Raw genomic sequence first — 6,000 nt, forward strand, 5'->3', positions numbered from 1 at the left:
AGTTTTTCAAGATGAAATCTTGGAGAAACATGGCGACTGTTTTCTGTCCTTACAGTTGATCCACAAAGAAGAATCCTCCAGTGGGTATGAGGTCATGAAGAAGCCTCATCCAGACAAGTATCTGAAGATGCCGGGGATTCACTCTCCAAGCCACTGAAGAGACCGCCAGAATCCTACCGCCGGTACCGTTTGGACTTAGCTTCAGAACTGGGTTTTCAATTTGGTTTTGCTGATCAAACTTTGATCCCAGAACCGGCCAGAGTGAATCTGGGGCACTGATCATAAAACTGCAGGTCAACTTTATCGCCTGAAGCTTTTCTGACCACAGAGTCAGACTGACTTGTTGTTTCACAGGAAATCACTCTGAGAGTCAACAACCAAAACTTCTACGAGGTTTACATTGAGAATCCAGATGGAAACTTCAACCTGGAGCTTCTGCAGACAAAAACGGCTTGGATCAGAAAAACTGCACAACCTGTTTGGTTCTGTGAAATTCGGAAAGGTCAGTTATGTCACAATTATTACTTCGTCCCTTCGGCTCATTGAAGCAGCAAGTTTGATAAAATATTATGTTATAGATTGACTTTTTTCATTATGTAGTAAATTCTTCAACTTCAGTTCAGATCAGCAGTTCGGGTCTCAGAACCTTAACTGAACAATAATCCAAATGGTTCTGGATCAGATGAAGTAAATTTATGCTTACTAATGAATGAAACTGAATGTAAAACATCGACATTGTTTCTGTTCTTCATTTTTTAGATGATCATCCCAAATCTGGTTGTGTTGAAGGTGAGATGCTGCAATTATTTTTTTTAAATCTGTATTTGAGGATTCTGATGATTAATAATTGAAGATACATTTTCTTAGACATTTTACAATCTCCACAAATTTGATATTGAATGTACAACTTTTATATGATCATCCAAACTAGTTGGAAACGCAACAGTTTCTGGGTTGAGCCTGACTTTGGTCATGTTGAATTTAAGAAGAGCAGCTTTTGGTTGGATCGATCTGTTTGTTTCATCTTCATTATAACTGAATTAAACCATTTTATTCATGTTTGTGTTTGTTTCTCTTTTTGATGGGCGTCGTCAACAGAAGCTACTGCTGTAAAATCAGAAGGTAGGAAAATTACTGGAAGTTATAAAACCATCAGTCTGCATTAGAAATTCATAACTGACATGTAAAGGACAACAATCCTATCAGATCTCTCTCTATTTTAATAAGCTGATAAATAACGGTTAGCTGAATCCTGTATTCTGACTCCTCAGTTTTGGTTCAGTTTCTGTTCCAGCAGCTTCATCCTCCAGAGAAATGCCTCGCAGCGTCAAGCAGCTTCTGGCTGAAACCCTGGAGGACCTGAGCAAAGACAACCTGGACAAGTTCATCTTCCTGCTGGACCGCAGAGAGGAGCCGCGGGTCAGACGCTGCAGGGTGGAGGGCAAGAGCCGCCTGGAGGTCATGGATGTTCTGGTCTCCACCTTCACGGAGGACCAGGCTGTGGACGTCACCGTGGAGATCCTGAGGAGCATCAGCTGCAAGCAGCAGGCGGAGAGACTCAGTGAGTGAAACGAGCAGAGACAGAGACCAGAGACAGAGACCAGAGACAAGAGACAAGAGACAGAGACCAGAGACAAGAGACCAGAGACAAGAGACCAGAGACAGAGACCAGAGAAAAGAGACAGAGACAAGAGACAGAGACCAGAGACAAGAGACCAGAGACAGAGACCAGAGACAGAGACCAGAGACAAGAGACCAGAGACAGAGACCAGAGACAGAGACCAGACAGAGACCAGAGACAAGAGACAGAGACCAGAGACGAGAGACCAGAGACAGAGACCAGAGAAAAGAGACCAGAGACAAGAGACAGAGACCAGAGACAAGACCAGAGACAAGAGACAGAGACCAGAGACAAGAGACCAGAGACAAAGACCAGAGACAGACCAGAGACAAGAGACAGAGACCAGAGACAAGAGACCAGAGACAGAGACCAGAGACAAGAGACAGAGACCAGAGACAAGAGACCAGAGAAAAGAGACAGAGACAAGAGACAGAGACCAGAGACAGAGACCAGAGACAAGAGACCAGAGACAGAGACCAGAGACAGAGACCAGAGACAAGAGACAGAGACCAGAGACAAGAGACCAGAGACAGAGACCAGAGAAAGAGACCAGAGACAAGAGACAGAGACCAGAGACAAGAGACCAGAGACAAGAGACAGAGACCAGAGACAAGAGACCAGAGACAAAGACCAGAGACAGAGACCAGAGACAAGAGACAGAGACCAGAGACAAGAGACCAGAGACAAGAGACAGAGACCAGAGACAAGAGACCAGAGACAAAGACCAGAGACAGAGACCAGAGACAAGAGACAGAGACCAGAGACAAGAGACAAGAGACAAGAGACCAGAGAAAAGAGACAGAGACCAGAGACAGAGACCAGAGACAGAGACCAGAGACAAGAGACCAGAGACAGAGACCAGAGACAGAGACCAGAGACAAGAGACAGAGACAAGAGACCAGAGACAGAGACCAGAGACAAGAGACCAGAGACAAGAGACAGAGACAAGAGACCAGAGACCAGAGACAAGAGACAGAGACCAGAGACAAGAGACCAGAGACAAAGACCAGAGACCAGAGACAAGAGACAGAGACCAGAGACAAGAGACAAGAGACCAAAGACAAAGACCAGAGACCAGAGACCAGAGACCAGAGACAGAGACCAGACAAGAGACCAGAGAAAAGAGACAGAGACAAGAGACAGAGACCAGAGACAAGAGACCAGAGACAAGAGACAGAGACCAGAGACAAGAGACCAGAGACAGAGACCAGAGACAGAGACCAGAGACAAGAGACCAGAGACAAGAGACAGAGACCAGAGACAAGAGACCAGAGACCAGAGACAAAGACCAGAGACAGAGACCAGAGACAAGAGACAAGAGACAGAGACCAGAGACAAGAGACCAGAGACAAAGACCAGAGACAGAGACCAGAGACAAGAGACAGAGACCAGAGACAAGAGACCAGAGACAGAGACCAGAGACAAGAGACAGAGACAAGAGACAGAGACCAGAGACAAGAGACCAGAGAAAAGAGACAGAGACAAGAGACAGAGACCAGAGACAAGAGACCAGAGACAAGAGACAGAGACCAGAGACAAGAGACCAGAGAAAAGAGACAGAGACAAGAGACAGAGACCAGAGACAGAGACCAGAGAAAAGAGACAGAGACAAGAGACAGAGACCAGAGACCAGAGACAGAGACCAGAGACAGAGACCAGAGACAAGAGACAGAGACCAGAGACAGAGACCAGAGACAAGAGACAGAGACCAGAGACAAGAGACCAGAGACAGAGACCAGAGAAAAGAGACAGAGACAAGAGACAGAGACCAGAGACAAGAGACCAGAGACAAGAGACAGAGACCAGAGACAAGAGACCAGAGACAAAGACCAGAGACAGAGACCAGAGACAAGAGACAGAGACCAGAGAAAAGAGACAGAGACAAGAGACAGAGACCAGAGACAAGAGACCAGAGACAAGAGACAGAGACCAGAGACAAGAGACCAGAGACAAAGACCAGAGACAGAGACCAGAGACAGAGACAAGAGACAGAGACCAGAGACCAGAGACCAGAGACAAGAGACAGAGACCAGAGACAAGAGACCAGAGACAGAGACCAGAGAAAAGAGACAGAGACAAGAGACAGAGACCAGAGACAAGAGACAGAGACCAGAGACAAAGACCAGAGACAGAGACCAGAGACAGAGACCAGAGACAAGAGACAGAGACCAGAGACAGAGACCAGAGACAAGAGACAGAGACCAGAGACAAGAGACCAGAGACAAGAGACAGAGACCAGAGACAAGAGACCAGAGACAAAGACCAGAGACAGAGACCAGAGACAAGAGACAAGAGACCAGAGACAGAGACCAGAGAAAAGAGACAGAGACAAGAGACAGAGACCAGAGACAAGAGACCAGAGACAAGAGACAGAGACCAGAGACAGAGACCAGAGACAAGAGACAGAGACCAGAGACAAGAGACCAGAGACAGAGACCAGAGAAAAGAGACAGAGACAAGAGACAGAGACCAGAGACAAGAGACCAGAGACAGAGACCAGAGACAAGAGACAGAGACCAGAGACAAGAGACCAGAGACAGAGACCAGAGACAAGAGACCAGAGACAAGAGACCAGAGACAGAGACCAGAGAAAAGAGACAGAGACAAGAGACAGAGACCAGAGACCAGAGACAGAGACCAGAGACAAGAGACCAGAGACAAAGACCAGAGACAAAGACCAGAGACAAGAGACAGAGACCAGAGACAAGAGACCAGAGACAAAGACCAGAGACAAGAGACAGAGACCAGAGAAAAGAGACAAGAGACAGAGACAAGAGACAAAGACCAGAGACAAGATACCAGAGACAGAGACAAGAGACCAGAGACAGAGACAAGAGACAGAGACCAGAGACAAGAGACAAAGACCAGAGACAAGAGACCAGAGACAAGAGACAGAGACCAGAGACAAGAGACCAGAGACAAAGACCAGAGACAAGAGACAGAGACCAGAGACAAGAGACCAGAGACAAGAGACAAGAGACCAGAGACAGAGACCAGAGACAGAGACCAGAGACAAGAGACAGAGACCAGAGACAAGAGACCAGAGAAAAGAGACAAGAGGCAGAGACAGAGACCAGAGACAAAGACCAGAGACAAGATACCAGAGACAAGAGACCAGAGACAGAGACCAGAGACAAGAGACAGAGACCAGAGACAAGAGACCAGAGACAGAGACCAGAGACAAGAGACAGAGACCAGAGACAAGAGACCAGAGAAAAGAGACAGAGACAAGAGACAGAGACCAGAGACAGAGACCAGAGACAAGAGACCAGAGACAGAGACCAGAGACAGAGACCAGAGACAAGAGACAGAGACCAGAGACAAGAGACCAGAGACAGAGACCAGAGACAGAGACCAGAGACAAGAGACAGAGACCAGAGACAAGAGACCAGAGACAAGAGACAGAGACCAGAGACAAGAGACCAGAGACAAAGACCAGAGACAGAGACAAGAGACAAGAGACAGAGACCAGAGACAAGAGACCAGAGACAAGAGACAGAGACCAGAGACAAGAGACCAGAGACAAAGACCAGAGACAGAGACCAGAGACAAGAGACAGAGACCAGAGACAAGAGACAAGAGACAAGAGACCAGAGAAAAGAGACAGAGACCAGAGACAGAGACCAGAGACAGAGACCAGAGACAAGAGACCAGAGACAGAGACCAGAGACAGAGACCAGAGACAAGAGACAGAGACCAGAGACAAGAGACCAGAGACAGAGACCAGAGAAAAGAGACCAGAGACAAGAGACAGAGACAAGAGACCAGAGACCAGAGACAAGAGACAGAGACCAGAGACAAGAGACCAGAGACAAAGACCAGAGACAGAGACCAGAGACAAGAGACAGAGACCAGAGACAAGAGACAAGAGACCAGAGACAGAGACCAGAGACAGAGACCAGAGACAAGAGACAGAGACCAGAGACAAGAGACCAGAGAAAAGAGACAGAGACAAGAGACAGAGACCAGAGACAAGAGACCAGAGACAAGAGACAGAGACCAGAGACAAGAGACCAGAGACAAAGACCAGAGACAGAGACCAGAGACAAGAGACCAGAGACAAGAGACAGAGACCAGAGACAAGAGACCAGAGACCAGAGACAAAGACCAGAGACAGAGACCAGAGACAAGAGACCAGAGACAAGAGACAGAGACCAGAGACAAGAGACCAGAGACAAAGACCAGAGACAGAGACCAGAGACAAGAGACAGAGACCAGAGACAAGAGACCAGAGACAGAGACCAGAGACAAGAGACAGAGACAAGAGACAGAGACCAGAGACAAGAGACCAGAGAAAAGAGACAGAGACAAGAGACAGAGACCAGAGACAAGAGACCAGAGACAAGAGACAGAGACCAGAGACAAGAGACCAGAGAAAA

This window comes from Poeciliopsis prolifica, unplaced genomic scaffold (assembly GCF_027474105.1).
Source record: "Poeciliopsis prolifica strain line A6 unplaced genomic scaffold, Auburn_PproV2 SCAFFOLD092, whole genome shotgun sequence".
Classification (NCBI taxonomy): Eukaryota; Metazoa; Chordata; class Actinopteri; order Cyprinodontiformes; family Poeciliidae; genus Poeciliopsis; species Poeciliopsis prolifica.